General features: G+C 43.2%; 1 protein-coding gene and 1 non-coding gene across 2 annotated transcripts in view; one reads left to right on the top strand and one right to left on the bottom strand.

The window, feature by feature from the left end:
• The window catches only part of LOC124556299 (secreted frizzled-related protein 1-like), a 416,152-nt gene that overhangs the window by 127,933 nt on the left and 264,440 nt on the right, over nucleotides 1-23,779 (bottom strand). The window lies entirely within an intron of this gene.
• Trnat-ugu lies at nucleotides 15,237-15,308 on the top strand. Its single transcript has one exon. It is a non-coding gene; the product is annotated as a tRNA-Thr (tRNA).

A 23,779-nucleotide genomic window follows, 5' to 3' on the forward strand; every position in this document is an offset into this window, starting at 1 on the left:
CCAGTCACGGAATAATCTGCGCGATATTCATTGATGGCACGGTGATTACTGCACGGTACGTGAAAGTTTTGGAAGATGATTTCATCCCCATTATCCAAAGTGACGCTGTCTTCGACGAGATGTGGTTCATGGAAGACGGAGATCGACCCCATCGGAGCAGGAGAGTGTTTGATGTCTTGGAGGAGAACTTTTGGGAGCATATTCTGGCTCTGGGGTACCCAGAGGCCACTGGCATGGTCCTCGATTGGCCGCCATATTCTCCGGATCTGAACACATGCTACTGCCTTTTGTAGGGCTATACTAAAGATAAGGTGTACAGCAATAACCCCAAAACCATTGCTGAGCTGAAAACGGCCATTCAGGAGGTTATTGAATCATCGACGTTCCGGCGCTTCAGCGGGGCGTGCAGAATTTCGCTATTCGTCTGCGCCACATCATTTCCAATAATGGCAGGCATATCGAACATGTCATAACATAAATTCGAATATCTGTAGTGACGTTTACATGTTAAATAAAGTGTGTGCACGCCGTAGTTTTTTTCATATAGTTCAATACTTGTCACCCTGTATGTTGTATCGGGGACGCTTCTGGGGATCTTACTGACCACGGGACTATTTCAGCATCACGCAAATAGTTCACAGAAACACGTGGCATGTGTGACCGAGCATTGTACTGTTGAAAAATGGCACCACGACACTGTCACATGAGAGGTAACAGGTCAGGATGCAAGATGTTCGTGACAGATCACTGTGCCGCCAGAGTTCTCTCGATTACCACCAGCCGTGACTTCAAGTCATACCCGATGGCTCCCCACAATGACGCCAGAAGCAACACCGCTGTGCCTCTTCGAAACGTTGAAAGAAGGGGCCTTTGCCTCAGGTCGCCGCCATACTCATCCGGGGTAGTGCAGAACCGCGATTCGTAGCTGAACACAATGCGACACCATTCATCAGCAGTCCGTCCTTTCCGGTCACGGCACCATTCCAAACGCTGCCGTTCTTGTTTTGGTGTTAACGGCAGCATCCGCATCAGACAGTAATTGCCCAGTCCGGCTGGTGTTAGTCTTCGACGAATAGCGCGGTATGAGAGAGAATGTTACAGAGAATCCATTACTTGTTCGCAGATGGTAGGCGCAGACATGAAGAGGTTACGATGTGACTGGTGCACAATACGGTAATCGTCCCTTGTGGTTCCTTGTGTTAATTAATATGGGTAGAGGCTATACTTGATAACGGGAATAAATTAATACTTTTTTTAACATCCCACTGACTGAAATGATACAATCGCTGAAAGGTTCACAGAAAACTTGAGTGTCATCTCAAATATATATCCCACTCATACGGTTATAGCTGGTGGTGATTTCAATCTACCCTCGATATGTTAGCGAAAATACATGTTTAAAGCCGGTGGAAGGTATAAAACTCAGTCCGAAATGGTGCTAAATGCTTTCTCCGAATATTACGAGGGTTGCCCAGAAAGTAATGCACCCTTTTTTTTCTTCAGCCGAAAAAAAATGCTACGAATGCGAAACTTTACGTATGTATTACGGGGGGTAGTTCGAAAAGTTCTCGGAATCACCACGAGAGGTCAGCGCTTGCGCAACGCGTTGTTCACGTGATGTTCATCGGAATGTTGCCTGAAAACACGTGCCACGTCAGTGCTCTTGGAAGAGAGCTGTGGCGGTGATGTGGTTCTGTTGTTGTTCCAGCGTAGTGATTTGCGAAGATGGAAAAAATCGAAATTCGAGCAGTGATTAAGTACTTCGTAAAGGAAGGTATGAAAGCAAAGGACATTCATACCGATATTCAGAATACACTGAGGGACTCTGCTCCTTTATAGTTAGCTGTTGCCCAGAGGACAAATGAATTTAAATTTGGTCGGGACAGATTAGATTATGATACGCGCAGTGGTCGGCCAAGATGTGTCACTACTCCAGAAATCACTGCAAAAGTGCACCATATGGTCATGGAGGACCGCCGATTGAAAGTGCGTGAAACTGCTCACGATTTACAGATGTCATCTGAAAGGGTATATCACATTTTAACTGAAAAATTAGAAATGAAAAAATTATCTGCAAGATGGGTGCCGCGACTTTTGATGCGCCCGCACACATGTGTCGTCGCCATGGCAAAATTACACGAACTAAGGTATGAATTGTTGCCACACCCGCCTTATTCACCTGATATGACTACATCAGACTTCTCAAAACTGAAAATTTTTCTTGGTAGACGGAAATTAACTTCAAACGAAGAATTGATATCCGGAGTTAACAACTATTTCGCAGGCCTGGAGGAAACTCATTTTCGTGATGGATCATGGCACTGAAATATCATTGGAGAAAGTGCATTAATCTACAAGGATACTACATTGAAAAATAAAAAAAAAAGTTTCAGTGATGTAAGTACTTTTTTCTATTCCGTTCCGAGAACTTTTCAAACCACCCTCGTATTTCAAGTCTCTTGAGTGAGCGCGCCAAGTTTTCGTCACTTCTGACAGATAGCGTAGCTGCAGGACAGTTTCGAAACGGCGTCTGTAGCTGATGTACGTTAAAGCAACGTGCCGTCATTGAATTTCTCACTGCAGAGAAGTAAATGATGGGGAATGTTTACAAACGCTTGAGCAAAGTCTAAGGAGCGTATGCTGTCGACAGAAGTACAGTTAGTCGCTGGGCACGGAGGGTGAGGTCATCAGAAGGCGGTCGGCGGAGCTCACGATTTGCAGCGGTCGGGGAGACCGACCATCCACGGCTGTCACACCTGACATGTTGCAGCGAACTGATGTCATTCGCGAGGACAGACGCGTTACGACTCGCCAGTTGGCGCTCCATCTGCCAATCAGCAAAGGAAGTGTGGATGCAATAATCCGCACCCTTGGATATTCAAAGATTGGTACCGACATGGGACACATGGCCTTATTTCGCGCCAGAGGAAGGCCATAACGGGATAGAGACCGTGGAAAAATAGACTGTGTAGATAAAACATCATTCTTTCGTGTGTGTAATTCTCATTATGTTCAATACAGAATTGTTGAAGAAAAAAATGAGGTGCATTACTTTCTTGGCAACCCTCGTATTTTGAGCAGTTAGTTCAGGAACCCACTCCAAGTGTAGATGGTTGTGAAAATATTCTTGATCTCTTGGCAACAAATTATCCGTAGCAAATAGAGAGCACCTTCTGTGATACAGGAAAAAACGACCACAAGGATGTTGTAGCGAGAATGAATAGTGTAACATCCAAACCACCAAAAATAAACGCAGAATATATCTATTTAAAATACAGATAAAAAAAATCGCTTGACACCTTCTTAAGAGACAGTCTCCATTCTTTCCGTTATAACTGTTTAAGCGTAGACCAGATGTAGGTTGAACTCAAAAAGTAGCGACAGCAATTGAGAGATTTATACTAAATAAATTAATAACACAGAGAACTGACGCCCCATGGTACAAAAAACAGATTAGAACTCTGTTGCAGACGGAACGAAGAAAATATGTCGAATTTAAAAGTATTCAAAATCCCTAAGATTTGCGAATTTTTACAGACTCTCGATATGGATTTTAATTCTAGATGCTTTTAATAGCTTCCACAACGCAACTCTGTCTCCAAATCTGGCACAATATCCAAAAATATTCTGGTCGTATGTAAAGTACACCAGCGGCAAAACACAATCAATACCTCCTCCACTGCGCAATAGCGATGGTAATGTTACCGAAGGCAGCTAAAGCGGAGTTACTAAATATGGTTTTCCGAGTTTCCTTCTTCAAAGAAGACGAAGTACATATTCCAGAATTTGAATCACGAACTGCAGAAAACATGAGTAACTTAAAAGTAAATATCTTCAATATAGCGAAGAAACACAAATCACCTAATAACGGCAAATCTTTCCGACGAAATTGCATACCAGTTACGTTGTGTTCGGAGTATGCTGATGTAATAGCTCCACATTTAGCAATCATATACAACCGCTAGCTCGACGAAATATTCGTATCTAAAGACTGGAAAGTTGAACAGGTCACACTAATACTCAAGAAAGGAATTAGGAGTAATCCGCTGAATTCCAGACCCATATCACTGACGTCGATTTTCAGTAGGGTTTTTGACAATATACTATGTCCCAACATTATGAATTACCTCGAAGAAAACCATCTACTGACACATTCAGTTTAAAAAAATATCGTTCTTGTAGCTCTTTACTCTCTTGAAGTAATGAATGCTATCGACAGGGGATCTCAAATTGAGTTCATATTTTCCTAGATTTCATTAGGCTTTTCATACCGATCCTCACAACCGACTACTAATCAAATTTCGTGCCTATGGAGAATCGTCTCAATTGTGCCACTGGATTCGTTATTTCCTATCAGAAAGGTCACAGTTCGTATTAACTGACGGAAAGTCATTGAATAAAAAGTGATATCTGGCATTCTCCAAGGAGGTTCAAATGGTTCAAATGGCTCTGAGCACTACGCGACTTAACTTCTGAGGTCATCAGTCTCCTAGAACTTAGAACTAATTAAACCTAACTAACCTAAGGACAGCACACACATCCATGCCCGAGGCAGGATTCGAATCTGCGACCGTAGCGGTCGCTCGGCTCCAGACTGTAGCGCCTAGAGCCGCACGGCCACTCCGGCCGGCTCCAAGGAGGTGATATAGGCCTTCCGCTGTTCATAATCCTGTATAAATGATTTAGGAGACAATCTGAGAAGCCATTTTATATTATTTTCAGAAGATGCTGTCATTTATCGTCTCGAAAATCATCAGAAGATCAAAACCAATTGCTAAATAATTTATACGAAATACCTGTGTGGAACCAAAAGCGGCAGCTGACCCTAAATAATGTAAAATGTGAGGCCATCCACACGACTACTGAAATGCATCCGTTAAATTTCGGTTACACGATTAACCATGTAAATCTAAGGCTGTCATTGGCACTAAATGCCTGGGGTAACAATTACGAGCAACTTACATTGGGACGATCGCGTAGATAATGCGGGGGAGGCGAACATCTGACTGCGTTTTATTGGCAGAACACTTAGAATATGCAACAGGTCTCCTAAAGAGACTGCCAGTGCTACGCTTGTCCGTCATCTTCTGGCGTATTCTATATCTACAACTATACTCTGCAAACTACTACGAAGCGAATGGCGGAGGGTATGTCGCACTGTACTAGTTATTAGGGCCTTTTCCTGTTCCATTCACGTATGGAGCGCGGGAAGAAAGATTGTTTAAATGCCTGTGTGCATGCTATCTAATCTTGTTCATATGACCCCTACGGGAGCGGTATGTAGGTGTCGCGAAATCTGGCAGAAAACCCAAAGAGATTCTGGTCATACATAAAGCACACCAGTGGCAAGACGCAATCAATACCTTCACTGAGCGATAACAACGGTGAAGTCACTGATGACAGTGCCACTAAAGCAGAGTTATTAAACACGGTTTTCCGATTCACCAAAGAAGACGAAGTAAATATTCCTGAATTTCAACCAAGAGCAACTGCCAAGATGAGAAACATAGAAGTAGATATCCTCGGAGTAACGAAGCAGCTTAAATCAGTTAATAGAGGCAGGGCCTCCGGTCCAGATTGTATACCAGTCAGTTTCCTCTCAGAGTATGCTGATAAAATAGCTCAATATTTAGCAATTATTTACAACCACTCGCTCACAGAAAGATCCGTACCTAAAGACTTGAAAATTGCTCAATTCACGCCAATACCCAAAAAGGGAAGTAGGAGTAATCCGCTGAATTACAGGCCCAAATCACTAGCGTCGATTTGCAGTAGGGGTTTGGAACATACATTGTATTCGAACATTATGAAGTACCTCGAAGAAAACGATTTATTGACACATATTCAGCCCGGTTTCAGAAAATATAGTTCCTGTGAAACACAACTAGCTCTTTACACTCATGAAGTAATAAGTGCTATCGACAGGGGATGTCAAATTGATTCCATATTTTTAGACTTCCAGAAGGCTTTCGACACCGTTCCTCACAAGCGTCTTCTAACCAAACTGTGTGCCTACAGAGTATCGCCTCAGTTGTGCGACTGGATTCGAGAGTGGAACGGTAGAGAGACAGCTTGAAAGTGGTTCATTGAACCCTCTGCCAGGCACTTTGTTGTGAATAGCAGAGTAATCATGTATATGTAGATGTGGTTGTTTCATATTCCTAGAGTCATCATTGAAAACCAGTTCTTCAAACTTCGTTAGTAGACTTTCTCAGAATAGTTTCCGTCTATCTTCAAGAGTCCGCCAGTTCGCTTCTTTCAACATCTCTGTGGCACTCTCTCGCGGATCAGACAAATCTGTGACCATTTGTGCCGCCTTTCTCTGTATACGATCAATATCCCCTGTCAGTTCCATTTGGTACGGGTCGCACTTGAGCAGTTTTCTAGGATGGATCGCACGAATGATTTGTTAGCAGCCTCCTTTGTAGATTGTTTGAATTTCCCTAGTATTCTGTCGATAAACCGAAGATTGTTACCTGCTTTACCCACGACTGAACCTATGTTATCGTTCCATTTCTTGTCCCAACTAAGTGTTACACTCTGAGTTTTGTGTTAGTTTACGGTTTCCAGCTGCAAGTCACTGATCTTATATTTATGGGACACTATCTTTTTTCGTTTTGTGAAGTGCACAGTTTTACATTTCTGAACATTTCAAGCAAGTTGCCAATCTTTGCACCACTTTAATCTTATCATGGTCTGACGGAATATTTGTACAGCTTTGTTACTGTACTTCATTGTAGAAAATCTGAGGTTACTATTAATATTGTCCGCAAGATCATTAGTATACAACATGAATAGTAAGGACCCAACACACTTTCCTCTGGCACACCCGAAGTTACTTGTACATCTGTTGATAATGTTCCTTCGAAGAGAACGTGCTGCGTCCTGACCAAGAAATCTTCGATCCAGTCACAGATTTCGTCGGATATCCCGTACGATCTCACTTTTGATAGCCGGCCGGTGTGGCCGAGCGGTTCTAGGCGCTTCAGTCTGGAACCGCGCGATCGCTACGGTCGCAGGTTAGAATCCTGCCTCGGGGATGGATGTGTGTGATGTCCTTAGGTTAGTTAGGTTTAAGTAGTTCTAAATTCTAGGGGACTAATGACCTCAGATGTTAAGTCCCATAGTGCTCAGAGCCATTGGAACCATCACTTTTGATAATAAGCGTAGGTGTGGTACTCAGTCAAATACTTTTTGAAAATCGAGAGATACTGCATCTATCTGACTGCCGCGATCCATGGCTTTCAAGATGTCATGTGAGGAAAGTGCAAGTTGGTTTAATATATCCTGTGTTTTCACAATCCATCTTGGTTGGCATGGAGGAAGGCTTTTTTCTGATACTTGTACTTTTATTGTGCTTTAATCTGCTGCAGTTGCAACACTTAATAATGGCCTAAGGCCGAAATCTAGATTGTGAAATAAAACCTGTTCTATAGTCAAAATGGCGGTTATTTCATAAAAAAAGTTATTATTATCCAAATTGATTGTCGGGTGATTAAAGTCTGCTCCAGTGACTGCAGTATAATTATTGAACTCATGTACAAGGGAACTGAGGTTTTCTCAAAGGCTTTCGGTTACATAACGAAGCGAGTCTGGTAGTCGATAGATGAGTCTTGCCCAAACAATGCACGGTATGGGATCCGTACCAAGTAGGGTTGATGGAGGACATCGACAAAGTTCAAAGAAGGGCAGCTCGTTTTTTGCTATCGTGAAATGGGGAAGAGAGTGTCACTAGTGTGATACGCATTTTGGGGTGGCAATTATTAAAACAAAGGCGTTCTTTGCTGGAGCGAGATATTTTCACGAAATTACCATCTCCCGAATGCGAAAATATTCTGTTCATGCCCAACGACATAGGGAGAAATGATCTTCGTAATGAAACAAGATTTAAGTGATCGTTTTTCCCCGTGCTGTCCGAGAGGAGAACGGCAGAGAAACAGTGTGAAACTGATTCTATGAACATTCTGCCAGGTACTTAAAGTGAGTCGACGGTAACCAGACGTGGTCGACCGGAACCGCGACGACGAGTATGTCTGCCGTCAAGTTTCCATGCAGTCCAACATCGTGTCACTTTCACATGCGAATGCCCCACAAATTTGGTTACTGCATGATTCGACCAACCGCTCACTTTCAAACTCTGTATATGCGGCATATCTGCGTCCTTCACGGTGATGGGGCATAATCTGATACCGTTCATGCCCTTACATATCCTACCATACCTAGTATCAACACAACAACGCTAATATACTCTAGTGGCCTTTGTACCTGACATTGCTACAAGCCCGCCGATGATGTGTATGTGTACGAAGTTATATTAATATCCGACCCTGTCTCTTGGGTGCGTCACTTTTTTGTCAGGCAGTGTATATTTACAAAAAGAAATCTGAAGGCGGTCTTGTTTGTGTTGACATCCAGTGGTATCAACATATCGCGCTTGTTATGACTGTTCGTTATTGGGAAAACTATGCTAGGCGACAGATCTGTTTAGGGTTAATGCTATGTATGTTACATTTCCTTGCAATGAATGTACTGAGCGTTTCTGTTTTGTTCGAACAGCTGCAGAATAGCTGCACTTGTGAATTTCGCTTGTCGTACTGGTCTATGTTAGATTTCCTTACGACTTACTCGGGGCCCCACACCGATACTTGTAGTTTCTTGATGCTTTCACTGAGAGCAGTGTTGACAGCGTGCTCGGTCTGAGTCTAGACAGTCCACATTTTATTATTACTGTGTTGTTAAATTAACGTTGTCTGTTCAATAGAACAGCAACCAATATCTTTCAGTGCCGCTCAGAAATTATCCCATGGTTACAATGCAAGCATTCAGTGTAGACAAACATTAATTTATCCATATAAATGGCGATCGAGCATCGTGGTTTTGATTGAATTGCTAGAAGAAATAAAGCAACAGCCTTTTTTTTGTATAGCTTTATTTTATGCAATGTCGCATTTCTGGCTTTGAACCATCTTCAACTAGCGTAATACAAAATCGATTATTTTGACAGTGATTCACTGACATAGGTCATATATGATCTATTGCGATATCAGGTTTTTTTGATGAGAAACGTAAGGCAACACTGAGGATCCGCACAAGCACCGTAGAAGATGTGAGGATTCACACCATCCAATACCCATGCATATAGCCTTATGCTCGACGTCTAACACAACTTGGAAACTGCTGCCAGCTTGACTCAAACCAAAAAATTAACATCATAGGTACACCGATGAGCCAGAACATAATGACCACCTGTTCCACTTTTCAAACACAGTACCAGAAAGGTTCTGCTTGGCATGGATTCTACAAGTTCTTGACAGTATTCCAGAAGTATGTTGCACCAGATGGTGTACACACAGATCAAGCAATTCTCTCAAATTATGCAATGGTGGTTTACGGGCACGCAATTGGCGCCCGATGTGTGTTCCAATGTGTACAGATCTGGCGCTTGAGTTCACTTTCATGCCCCTCATTCCATTGGAGCAAGATTCTGACCGTGCAACACGGACAGTTATCTTGCTGGAAGATGTCACCGCCGTAGTGGGAGACTTGGTGCGTGAAGCGATGCAGGTGATCAGCAATAATGTTCACGTAGTTCACAACTGTCATGGTGCCTTGTATTACCACCATAGATCCGACGGAAGCCAACTCAATGTACCCCACAGCGTAATTCTGCTGTCACCGCCCTTCATCTGTAGCGCGGTGCACGTTCCGTACAGGCATTCGCCTGAATGACTGCATGTAAGGACCCAGCCATCGACCTGGTGTAGCAAGGAGCGCGATTCATTCAACATATGACACGTTTCTGCTGATCCACTGTGAAAACTCAGTGATGCTGTGCCCACTGCAATCATAACTGGCGATGTCGTTGGATCAACACAGGAACATGTGGGGGCGTGTGATGCAGAGCTCCATGTTCAACAACGACCCTTGAGCGGCGTGCTCCGAAACATTTGTGTCTGCACAAGCACTGTACTCTGTCGTCAGATCTGCTACAGATTGCTGACTATCGTGGATTACACAGTGGGAGATTCTCCGACCTCTACGTTTTGCGATGAGACGTGGTCGTCCAACACCATACGGCCAACTCGTTATTTCACCATCCTTCAATCACTTTCCATAGCTACTCAAGACAGTAGTACTCCAACAGGTGACCCGCTTCGCGGTTTCAGAGATTCTCGTTTCCAGCCTCAGCGAAACAATGATGTGCCTTTCGTCAAATACGCTTATATCAGTGGATTTATGCATTTGTGGTCCATATCTTCGCTATAATGACTGCTCTTTTGTCTTTCTTCCGCTTACATTCTTTTCTTACAGCGACAGATCCCCACAACACCATCAGGAGGCATTAAACCTCGCGATGGGCAGTAGTCATAATGTTTTGGAACATCAGTGTACTGAGATGGTTCAAATGGCTCTGAGCACTATGGGACTTAACATCTAAGGTCATCAGTCCCCTAGAACTTAGAACTACTTAAACCTAACTAACCTAAGGACATCACACAACACCCAGTCATCACGAGGCAGAGAAAATCCCTGACCCCGCCGGGAATCGAACCCGAAAACACGGAGTGTACTGAGACTATTAAATCTGGTAGGCCTTAAAAACTGGCGATGGACTCATTCAGTATCTGTCGAGTGAGAAATTAACAGGAAAAGTATAGAAATGTCCATCGTCGGGTCGCGAACACTTGAGATGAGAGTGTAGTGCGATACGCATACCGTCTAAGGCAACAATGATCAGCTGCAGCAACGGCGAACCAGACAGCGTACTCAATGTTGAGAAAAGGAAACTAATTTTTTTTCAGAAACTGACATTACAGTACCTGGAATTACTTAGCCTTTCGTATTACTTCTATTTTCTATGATTTTAAGTGGCTTGGTAATTAAAGCGGCACCGTATTATGCTGTGCACAAAATCTAGCTGAAATAGTGAAAATTTTCTCACGAAAGTGTCAAGTCGGAATAACGAAAAGCTATCGATTTTATTGCTAGATGACGGGAGTTAGGTAAGTAATCAGACGTTTGTGCAATACTTTGAAAGTACGAAATGGCAAAAAATGCTTAAGTAGTGATAAACTAGAAAATTTAGGCCTTAAGACATGAAAAACGCGAGGCACTTATGCAAAACTTAGAATGCATTGAAGTGTGCAGAAATGACGAAAAATTGAAATTAGAGAAAACTGGTTAAAGGTATCATTTCTATTCCTAGAATGAAATCTTCGCTCTGCACCGGAGTGTGCATTGGTATGAAACTTCCTGGAAGATTAAAACTGTCTGCCGAACCGATAATATATGCAAATGTAATGTGATATACTTGAACAAAGCTTTAAAACTGCAAAACTCGAGAAAAAGGAGCGAAAACTGCGAAAAAAAGCTTTCGCACGGACTCAAGCACGTGAGCTCGTGAGTGGAAACAAGCAGTGGACAGTAAGAAGAGAGAACAAAATTAGATAGAGGACAGATATAGAGTGGGAGTAAAACACGTTTTTTTTTTTTTTTATTATTCCTTCAAGCAGCTTCAGCAATTGCGCATGCAACCAAGCACGAAATTAAAAAAAAAAAAAAAATAGAAAATTAAATTGTGGTTACTTTAAACATAGTACATGAATATAGCAAAAATTTTAAAATACATATTTGTACTCTTTGTTTTCATTAATATAATGTCACTGAACATTGTGTTATTCCAAGTTAAATTTTTCCGTTAAGTCAACAAATTAAAGAAGCAATGAGTTAATAAGTACAAACTGAAAGTATCAATTAAAATTCTTTTCACAAAATTGAATGAATTAAAAAATACATTTACAGGTTTGACAATTCAAAGAACTTAAATTTAATCAGAGTGAGAAGTAACTAACAATTCTGAGTTCTTTGTACGTAGCCCAAGTTTATATACACTACTGGCCATTAAAATTGCTACACCAAGAAGAAATGCAGATGATAAACTGGTATTCATTGGACAGATATATTATACTAGAACTGACATGTGATTACATTTTCACGCAATTTGGGTGCATAGATCCTGAGAAATCAGTGCCCAGAACAACCACCTCTGGTCGTAATAACGGCCTTGCTACGCCTGGGCGTTGAGTCAAACTGAGCTCGGATGGTGTGTACAGGTACAGCTGCCCATGCAGCTTTAACACGATACCACAGATCATCAAGAGTAGTGACTGGGGTATTGTGGTGAGCCAGTTGCTCGGCCACCATTGACCAGATGTTTTCAATTGGTGAGAGATCTGGAGAATATGCTGGCCAGGGCAGCAGTCGAACATTTACTGTATCCAGAAAGGCCTGTACAGGACCTGCAACATGCGGTCGTGCATTATCCTGATGAAATGTAGGCTTTCGCAGGGATCGAATGAAGGGTAGAGCCACGGGTCGTAACACATCTGAAATGTAACGTCCACTGTTCAAAGTGCTGTCAATGCGTACAAGAGGTGTCCGAGACGTGTAACCAATGGCACCCCATACCATCACGCCGGGTGATACGCCAGTATAGCGATGACGAATACACGCTTCCAATGTGCGTTCACCGTGATATCGCCAAACACGGATGCGACCATCATGATGCTGTAAACAGAACCTGGATTCATCCGAAAAAATGACGTTTTGCCATGCGTGTAGCACGTCATCTTCGTGGTGTAGCAATTTTAATGGCCAGTAGTGTATTTACATCCCTCTGCCGCTAGAGGACGCCGAACTATAGCGTGTAACATGACAGTGTACTATGTAGCTATGTCGATGTGCGAGAAACAGTGTGTTGTAATCGAGTTTCGGATTCGGAGAGTTCGTCCACAAATGGAGCTGCCTGTCCTTCAGCTGACAATACCAGAACACACACGAGCGTTGCAAAATCTACGGCAATCCGGCGCCTCAGGTTCACAGTCATCGATCATCCTACCTAAGTCCCAACTGTTTCTGTTTCAGAAACTTAAGGAATACCTTCGAGGACTCGGCTTTCATAGAGATGAAGCAGTGCAAGCAGAGGTGAGGTTGTGCCTCCGTCAACAAAGTCAAACATTCTATAGTGACACAACAAGCTGGTCTCTAGTTAGGAAAAATGTGTTGCTCGCTAGGGTAAATGCGTTGAGAAATAAATATCTAGACACGAAGAAGAAACGTGTAGAATGTTAATAACTTTTGTTTTATTTGAAAAGCTTTGAGAGATTTCACATAAAAATTCGGAGGCATTAATTTTCAGCACGCCTCGTACAATAATCTGTATCTATGAGGCAAAACGCCAAAACAAACATCAATGTTCGATAGATAGTGATGGTAAAAGTTTAAACTGAATGCTATGGGCACTGTAACATAACTTATAGACGTTTGAAATAAGAATAAAAATTGTAGTTAGTGCAGACGATCCAATTCGCTGAATAAAAAATGGTTCAAATGGCTCTCAGCACTATGGGACTTAACATCGGAGGTCATCAGTCCCCTAGAACCTAGAACTACTTAAACCTAACCAACCTAAGGACATCACACTCATCCAAGCCCGAGGTAGGATTCGAACCTGCGACCGTAGCGGTGGCGCGGTTCCATACTGAAGCGCCTAGAACCGCTCGTCCACAGCGGCCAGCGCGCTGAATATTCATTGACGCATGATTTATATAATAATTAACATCCAAAACTGACACGAGTGAAAGGATACGATAATAGACGCAAAACCGTTCCAATAAGCATGCGTCTGCGGAAGAGTCGTTTTTGAGATTATTATGAATGTGTGATTATGAGCCGCCACAGGCTTCAATGTATAGAACTATCCCGGTTAGTACAGACGTATCTGAAATATAAACTTTTCTGTCAATTCCCCTTGTTATTGGGCTTAAATTTCACCCATAGCCCGTGGTTGTGGAATGTGGGGCATCGGCACATTTTGCTGCTGATGGACCCGTAACGCGCTAAAATGGTCAAGCAGAGCCTCCACCTTGGCCTCCAAGATCAGCTGACCTCAGTTCTTTGCGTTATTCAGTCTGGGGACATCTCAAAAGTGACTTGTAAGGCGCTCTTATTCATACAGTCAAAGAACGGCAGTAGCGGATTGTATAGTTCTGTCAATAATTACGAGACGGTCCGTGAGTGTTTGCAAGAATTTGTGACTCACTGCTGAGACGAATGCAGTATTGCACCCCAACTTGAGGAGGACATGTATCGACACACATTTTTAATAGGTACGAATGTTCATTAAATTTTAACATGTAATGTGCTGAAGTAATAATGTACGAGGGCATGATTAAAAGTAATGCCTCAGAAGTTTTAGTCTCTTCTAAATATCGGTTCAAGTATTACATATCATGCATATTACTCGGTGGAAGTTCCCGCTTCGCTGATGCAATCCTCTGCCTCCAGAGGTCTCCGAATCATACCGTGTGACATTGCGGTATGTAATGTAACTTTGTCGGTGCGGGAGAAACAGCGCGTTGTAATCGAGTTTCTAACCAGAGAAGAGTTCGTCCTCTTTGAATACCCTATCTTTCAGCATAACAATGCCAGACTACACACGAGCGTTGCAACATCTGCAACAATCCGACGCCTTGGGTTCACTGTCATCGATCATCCTCCATACAGCCCCGACTGGGTTCAAATGGCTCTAAGCACTATGAGACTTAACATCTGAGGTCATCAGTCCCCTAGACTTAGAACTTCTTAAACCTAACTAACGTAAGGACATCACACACATCCTTGCCCGAGGCAGGATTCGAAAGTACGTTCGCAGCAGCAGCGCGGTCCCTGACTGAAGCGCCTAGAACCGCTCGGCCACATGGGCCGGCCCCGACTGGACCCCCAGCGATTTTGATCTGTCTGCAAAACTTAAAGAAGACCTTCGAGGTTTTCACTTTGAAGTGATGAAGTAGTGGAAGCAGAGGTGAGGTTGTGCCTCCGTTATCAAAGACAGACATTCTACAGTGACGGTATAAAGAAACTGGTCTCTCATTGGGAGAAATGCTTTTGTTGTCAGGGTGACTATGTAGAGACATAAATATGTAGACATGAAGAACGAAAATGCAGAATGTTAATAAAGTCTGCCAAATGAATCTATTTGGTTCTAGAGATGTTTTCAAGTCCCAAACATCTATGATGTATATATGCTGACTGAAGCGATGAACGAAAATTTGTACCAAGGTCTCTGCAATGCTATTCGAGTTTAGGAACACCAAGTGGGCTGAAGGGTGAACGAGAATTTGGGCTGAGGAGGGAGACGTGCTAAGTTACTCTGTGCAGTTGCACAAAGGCACTATGCCAGGGTGGCGTAGTGGTTAGCGCATCTGCCTTGTGAGAAGGAGACCTGGGTTCGAATCCTAGTCTTGGCAAAGCTTTTCATCCATCGCTTGAGTCTTCACACATGTAATAAAGTTTGTTTTATGTAAAAAGCTTTAAGAGTTTTCAGATAAAAAATTCGAAGGCATTACTTTTCAGCACGCCCACACGTTTCTTGTTAAGGTAGATCATGAGTAAAATTTGAGGCCACTTAGATGGGAAGTTAATCGAAGACTTTACGTTTCAAATACAGATTAATTACTAGAGCAATATTTCGTAGGGAAGTCATCAAAATTATCTCGCAAATGGTTGGTTTGCGGAACCATGTTTACTGGAACGTTTTTGCTTGAACTGTCGTAATCTTTAACTCATGTCAGTTTTCATTTTTAATTATGATACACTCTACACATCAAGACATAAATTTCATTCGCAGCAACCAAAGCTGACTGGACGTTCACTAACTTAAACAAGAATTGGCATCCCACAAAGATTTTGTGCAGGAGCTGAGCATTCCTTGTATCACGAAAGAAACGCTGGAATTCTGTTGTTCCAGTGAAATAATTATACGTGCGCAGGGCGTTTTAAGACGAAATTAGCGTGAGATACGCTCCAGTAATGAAATTTTTGAACAGGAGAATGAACGAACGTAATTAAATCTCATATCTGGTATATTATAAGAGAAACTTGTTCTTATTTACCATCTTGTTGGGAGAGGGCACAGCTGAGACAGTTTACATGTGAAGAGTGGAAATGTCAATATTTCTGAGTGCAAAAGCTCACATTTGTCAGGAGGAACAAAAGACAATGTATCTACACTCCTGGAAATTGAAATAAGAACACCGTGAATTCATTGTCCCAGGAAGGGGAAACTTTATTGACACATTCCTGTGGTCAGATACATCACATGATCACACTGACAGAACCACAGGCACATAGACACAGGCAACAGAGCATGCACAATGTCGGCACTAGTACAGTGTATATCCACCTTTCGCAGCAATGCAGGCTGCTATTCTCCCATGGAGACGATCGTAGAGATGCTGGATGTAGTCCTGTGGAACGGCTTGCCATGCCATTTCCACCTGGCGCCTAAGTTGGACCAGCTTTCGTGCTGGACGTGCAGACCGCGTGAGACGACGCTTCATCCAGTCCCAAACATGCTCAATGGGGGACAGATCCGGAGATCTTGCTGGCCAGGGTAGTTGACTTACACCTTCTAGGACACGTTGGGTGGCACGGGATACATGCGGACGTGCATTGTCCTGTTGGAACAGCAAGTTCCCTTGCCGGTCTAGGAATGGTAGAACGATGGGTTCGATGATGGTTTGGATGTACCGTGCACTATTCAGTGTCCTCTCGACGATCACCAGTGGTGTACGGCCAGTGTAGGAGATCGCTCCCCACACCATGATGCCGGGTGTTGGCCCTGTGTGCCTCGGTCGTATGCAGTCCTGATTGTGGCGCTCACCTGCACGGCGCCAAACACGCATACGACCATCATTGGCACCAAGGCAGAAGCGACTCTCATCGCTGAAGACGACACGTCTCCATTCGTCCCTCCATTCACGCCTGTCGCGACACCACTGGAGGCGGGCTGCACGATGTTGGGGCGTGAGCGGAAGACGGCCTAACGGTGTGCGGAACCGTAGCCCAGCTTCATGGAGACGGTTGCGAATGGTCCTCGCCGATACCCCAGGAGCAACAGTGTCCCTAATTTGCTGGGAAGTGGCGGTGCGGTCCCCTACGGCACTGCGTAGGATCCTACGGTCTTGGCGCGCATCCGTGCGTCGCTGCGGTCCGGTCCCAGGTCGACGGGCACGTGCGCCTTCCGCCGACCACTGGCGACAACATCGATGTACTGTGGAGACCTCACGCCCCACGTGTTGAGCAATTCGGCGGTACGTCCACCCGGCCTCCCGCATGCCCACTATACGCCCTCGCTCAAAGTCCGTCAACTGCACATACGGTTCACGTCCACGCTGTCGCGGCATGCTACCAGTGTTAAAGACTGCGATGGAGCTCCGTATGCCACGGCAAACTGGCTGACACTGACGGCGGCGGTGCACAAATGCTGCGCAGCTAGCGCCATTCGACGGCCAACACCGCGGTTCCTGGTGTGTCCGCTGTGCCGTGCGTGTGATCATTGCTTGTACAGCCCTCTCGCAGTGTCCGGAGCAAGTATGGTGGGTCTGACACACCGGTGTCAATGTGTTCTTTTTTCCATTTCCAGGAGTGTATTTTTGTGCATAACTTTGTATGCAAAAAAATAAGAAGGTTTCCTGATACCACAGAATTATAATGCTCGCTTGGAAAAAATAATGAGACAAACTGGAAAAAAATAATTTATTAAGGAAGTTCTAGTTGCTATAGATGGAATGACTAGTTCTAAGTGTCAATAAGAAAGTTTTTGTTCCATGTGCCATTAATGGTGAGACATAAAGTTTTATTTGTTTTATTTGTAATAATACAAGTACAGAAATACAGCAGTTAGATATCATCTAGCAGAACTGTAGTCAGGAAAATCATATATCTCATATCTTTTAAATTTTTTACAAGAGAATAACAAAATTAGATTCAAGAAAAGAATCTCTCAGTATCGACTATTGTTTCTTTCACAACTTCATGCTTGCGACCTGTTGTTTTAAGAACCTTCTGTAGAACTCCCTGTGCTGCTTAAGAAGAAATGACCTTTCGTAACATATTCCAGACACACGTTTTCTTGTCTGTTCACTTCTTCAACTTCTTTTAGTGATTTTAAACCCAAATTATCTCCTTTCGTTACAAAGATGTTTTGTTGGTGCTAACAAAAGCTTACATGCACTCTGTTTACCGCACAAACTGTGGATCAACTATATGGGAGAGACCTTGACGCATGGCGCTTGGAACGACAGTGGTGTGTCCTGCTTGACACAAAGAACATGCACCATGCACTAATGAATGTTTTAAACATTTTCTCCATGATTTGGCACTTGGAATAAGTCTAGGAATATGCAAAAGTACCAGGAACACAATAGTAATGAAAACCGGTTTGGTGAAAAAATGGCACTTAGAATGTCTGACATTTCCATTCTTCAGTTATTTATGTTACGACTTTTAAAATTTATGTAGTGTACTTAGAAGGAAAGAAGATTAGAGTTTAATGTTCCGTCGGCGATGAGTCAGTAAAGTCGCAGCACAGACTCAGATTAGGAAAGTATGGGGAAAGAAATCGTGCCCTTTCAAAGGACACCATCCCAGCGACAGAAAAGCTAAATCTGGATGGCCAGACAGGAATTTGAACCACTGTCCTCCCGAATGCGAGTATATTGTGCTAAACACTGCGCCTCCTTGCTCAGGTAATGTGCTTACAGATTTGTTTTGTATGTTAGTATCATGTCGTCAAAGTTTGCTTGCATACGGTTTCTTATTTTTATAAAAGCACTGGTAATGACTGACAAGTCGAAACCGGTATGTCTATTAAACAATTGCTGCGAACATTAACCGAAACAAAACTTCACAGCGCTTGAGAAAGTTCAATTGCCCTGAATTGCTGTAAAACATTTTTCTATTTCCTTTACAGGAATTACGTCTGCTCTTGTTTTAATTTCATGTAACTCTATTAAACTTGTGCCTATTAAAGTTGCCGCATTTTACCATAAATGTGGTCCTATTACCACAATATTTTTTTTCTTTTTGTCAGGAGAGCGTGTTCACATGACATTCAAATTACTTCCTTTTTTCAAGTGTACGCTGAAGTGAAAGGAACGTTTCTATTATTCCAGTTTTCAATTTGAAGTATTATGAAAAAAAAAAGTTCAAATGTGTGTGAAATCTGATGGGACTTAACTGCTAAGGTCATCAGTACCTAAGCTTACACACTACTTAACTTAAATTATCCTAAGGACAAACACACACACCCATGCCCGAGGGAGGACTCGAACCTCCGCCGGCCACACAGTACACGACTGCAGCGCCCAAGACCGCTCGGCTAATCCCGCGCGGCTGAAGTATTATCAGTGCAGGTATTAATTATTAAAAATTGGACTATAGTTAGTTGCCGATGTTCTTAACTGTGCTCTACCTCACATATATTATCGTAACTTATGGTTACTGTTCTTATGTCGATTTATTTGAGAAGGATACGAAAGAAAAACATTACTCAACACGTTTATTTTGCAAATTTATGAAATTTAAATAACCTTACATAAAAAATGAGTGAAACAGTTGTTCATTTGATTCACATGCCTTTGACTTACGTTACCTAATGTAGTTCTCTTTTGTTGGACGCGTTAACTGGAGGGTGAATTTTGAAACTTACATCAGTTGCGTTGGGCATGAGAAAAATCTCTTTCTTTAGGCCAAATTCACAATTTTCTAATTCTGGTCATATAACTAACTTCTCTCCAGTTTTACAAACTTTAATGACTCTATTTGACCATATTTCGACCTCATATTTGACAATGACTGTAACTTTAAATGGTTTCCTCTGACTCAGCTTATTTTCAACTATTTCCCTTAAAATGAAGTCCATTCTACCTGGAGCATAAGGACGATATGCCCCCACCTATTCTATTTTCATTTCATACCCTGTAATTTGTATTAAAAAAGCTATTTCAATTTCAGGAATTTAAAGAGCGTATTAGCAATGTAAACCTATTTAAAATGAACACTCTATAGGTGTAAATTTTGGATCACAGTTACGTCTCAAGTTTAAATTATTTTACAAAATATCATGCAATGTATATTTACGAAAAATATCTGCGACAGATCATTGCTAAATAATGAGAAACAAAAATGGCGTACAACAGTATTTAAATTTACTTAGCTGTTTATGGTCACACAAAAAGTTTGCAACAAAACCAAAACCACGTTCACTTGTCAAGGAAGTTCAACAGCAATTGACGCTTTCCAAGTAAGCCAGTATAGCAAGTTAGCTGTTTCATTAAGTGCAGCACCTGTCTGTCTTTCAAATGCAGACAAGAATTGAACTGGCCTGAACAACACTATAATTTCAGACTAGCAGAGTGGACCATAGTTACGATCCAGGACGATTGTTAAGGAAAATTATGGTAACCTACCGACAATATTTGCCGCTTTAGTAGTACATCTACATCTACATACATACTCCGCAATCCACCATACGGTGCGTGGCGGAGGGTACCTCGTACCACAACTAGCATCTTCTCTACCTGTTCCACTCCCAAACAGAACTACATAGAGTAGCGTACAATTATACGAAAAAAATTAACTTCCAGTGGAAATGCGATTATGCTGCGTCGTGCTAGCTCATCGAAATGTGGAAGTGAGTGCAGACGCGTCTGGTGGGTGAAGGTTAGCGCCAATGTTCGAACACGCGTCCTTGCGGCGTCTGCGGCTGCGCTGCGCCGGGGCGACCTGGTGGCCTCTGCCACACCGTGGGAGCCCGCTGCAGCTTCGCAGAACCGGCGCGTGACATCACTCACTATAACTATCTCATACACACACACACACACACACACACACACACACACACACACACTCACACAAACGAAAGTTATTTTATGTCACAGCGTAGCGTTCTGAACCTAACAAGACGACTTTCGGCATCAGCATGACATAAATTGTATGCGACTGACGTCACAGAATGCGTAAACTCCTTTTGTTCTTGCCCTACAACGTAACAGACACATTGAAGACCTCGACATCCATACAATAGAGAATTTCGTGCTTTTCATCTTATGTTGCATACCAAATGAAGACTACATTTACGTAGCTAAAGCCACCTTGCATTTTCTGCAGTATTCCATCTGCCCTAAACGTAGAATGGCGGAGAGTACATAAGGCGCCTGATTTCCTGTTCCATTCGCCGATGGCACGTAGGAAGAATGATTGTGGAGGAGGAAATGATAAGCAGGCTCCCTGGAAAGTACGCTCTTGGAATTTTAACAGTAAACTCCATGTTGCACAACACCTCTCTTGCACCATCTGCCTATGCGAATTTAAGAAATATCTCCGTCACGTTCTCGCGATTATTAGATGAACCTGTGATGAAACGTCCCGATCCTGTTTCGATTTTCTCTGTCTTTTCTATTAATAGTGCCTGGCACAGATCACAGACTTCCGAGCAATACTCAAGAATCGGTCACCCTTTTAAAAATCGCGTGTTAAGTTGTGCGAGGGGACTTCTAAATAGGATATACATGTCGCCATACGTTAAGACTAACGTTCAACGAGAGTGGCGCATTGTTAGAAGAGAGTACATGTTCTGGGCTTGCCGGGAACACATTTCTGCTGCCGTACGGATAACAGGGGCATTGCAGTGTGCGGGCGAGATGGTGCGGAAACTGTAATCGCACTACAAAGTTGAAGTACGCGGGACAGTCTAAACTGTACAGAGTCACCATTCAATTCTGGCTGTGTACGGACCATATTCAATTTCACGTCGAGCAGTACTGAAATGATGCCAACGATTTGATCATCCTGAAGCAATGCAGTGCTTCAACAAAGGAAATAGCTTACAATACGTTAGTTCGTCCAGTCTTATTGTTCGTCTGTATGGGACCCTTACCACTTGGTCTGATTCAAAAGATTGAAAAGGTCCAAAGAAGAGCGGAAAGATTCGTGACTGGTACATTTACCCATCTCGAGAGCGTTACAAATATCATAGAAAGTTTGAAGTGGGACACACTTGGAGATAGACGGCGCGCTAAACGGAAGGGGCTATTTACTAAATTCCGAAATCCGATCTTCACCGAGAATGTAGGACATACATTATTACCACCAATTTTCTAATCGAGCAATGATCACCAGTCAAAGAGAACGGCAATTAGAACTCGTACTGAGGCGTTCAGACAGTCGTTTTTCCATCGCTCGATCCGCGAATGGAACAGGGGGCGGGGGGGTTGGGGTGGGGATATGACTTTGGCGCAAGTTGTGCCCTCTGCTACACACCGCTTGGTGGCTAGCAGAGTATATATGTAGATGTAGATATGTAAGACCTTCGCAGTTTACTTACTTGAGACAAGATTTTGCTGTATACATAACATCTTAGGGACCTGCATCACTGATATGTGACAAGCTGAACATGGGCTAGCCTAGAAATAAGATAGTGGACGTATGTGCTCACATCTGTCACCACGTCACTTAGTAATTTGATTGGCTATACCAAAGAGCAAGAAGTACAGTAATGAAATAACAATAATGAAATACTTGTACGGCTATGATGCATATTATTGCAGAGATTTTTGTTCCTAGCCTGGATAAAGATGGAAGCTATCGTTTAGACTTTAGCAAATGGTGGCAATATTCAGTGAAGGTTTTTTACAATAATGTTTGGGTTTTCTTTTTGATTGACTAACTCATCTAACTACACTACTGGTTATTAAAATTGCTACACCAAGACGAAATGCACATGATAAACGGATATTCATTGGACAAAAATATTATACTAGAACTGACATGTGATTACATTTTCACGCAATTTGGGTGCATAGATCCTGAGAAATCAGTACCCAGAACAACCACCTCTGGCCGTAATAAGGCCTTGATATGGCTGGGCATTGAGTCAAACTGAGCTTGGATGGCGTGTACAGGTACAGCTGCCCATGCAGCTTCAACACGATACCACAGTTCATCAAGAGTAGTTACTGGCGTATTGTGACGAGCCAGTTGCTCGGCCACCATTGACCAGACGTTTCCAGTTGGTGAGAGATCTGGAGAATGTGCTGGCCAGGGCAGCAGTCGAACATTTTCTGTATCCAGAATGGCCTGTACAGGAACTGCAACATGCGGTCGTGCATTATCCTGATGAAATGTAGGCTTTCGCAGGGATCGAATGAAGGGTAGAGCCACGGGTCGTAACACATCTGAAATGTAACGTCCACTGTTCAAAGTGCTGTCAATGCGTACAAGAGGTGACCGAGACGTGTAACCAATGGCACCCCATACCATCACGCCGGGTGATACGCCAGTATGGCGATGACGAATACACGCTTCCAATGTGCATTCACCGCGATGTCGCCAAACACGGATGCGACCATCATGATGCTGTAAACAGAACCTGGAATCATCCGAAAAAATGACGTTTTCCCATTCATGCACCGAGGTTCGTCGTCGAGTACACCATTGCAGGCGCTCCTGTCTGTGATGCAGCGTCAGGGGTAACCGCAGCCATGGTCTCCGAGCTGATAGCCCATGCTGCTGCAAACGTCGTCGAACTGTTCGTGCAGATGGTTGTTGTCTTGCAAACGTCCCCATCTGTTGACTCAGGGATCGAGACGTGGCTGCACGATCCGTTACAGCCATGCGGATAAGATGCCTGTCATCTCGACTGCTAGTGATACGAGGCCGTTTGGATCCAGTACGGCGTTCCGTATTACCCTCCTGAACCCACCGATTTCATATTCTGCTAACAGTCATTAGATTTCGACTAACGCGAGCAGCAATGTCGCGATACGATAAACCGCAATCGCGATAGGCTATAATCCGACCTTTATCAAAGTCGGAAACGTGATGGTACGCATTTCTCCTCCTTACACGAGGCATCACAACAACGTTTCACCAGGCA

The sequence above is a fragment of the Schistocerca americana genome, chromosome X (genome assembly GCF_021461395.2).
Source record: "Schistocerca americana isolate TAMUIC-IGC-003095 chromosome X, iqSchAmer2.1, whole genome shotgun sequence".
NCBI lineage: Eukaryota > Metazoa > Arthropoda > Insecta > Orthoptera > Acrididae > Schistocerca > Schistocerca americana.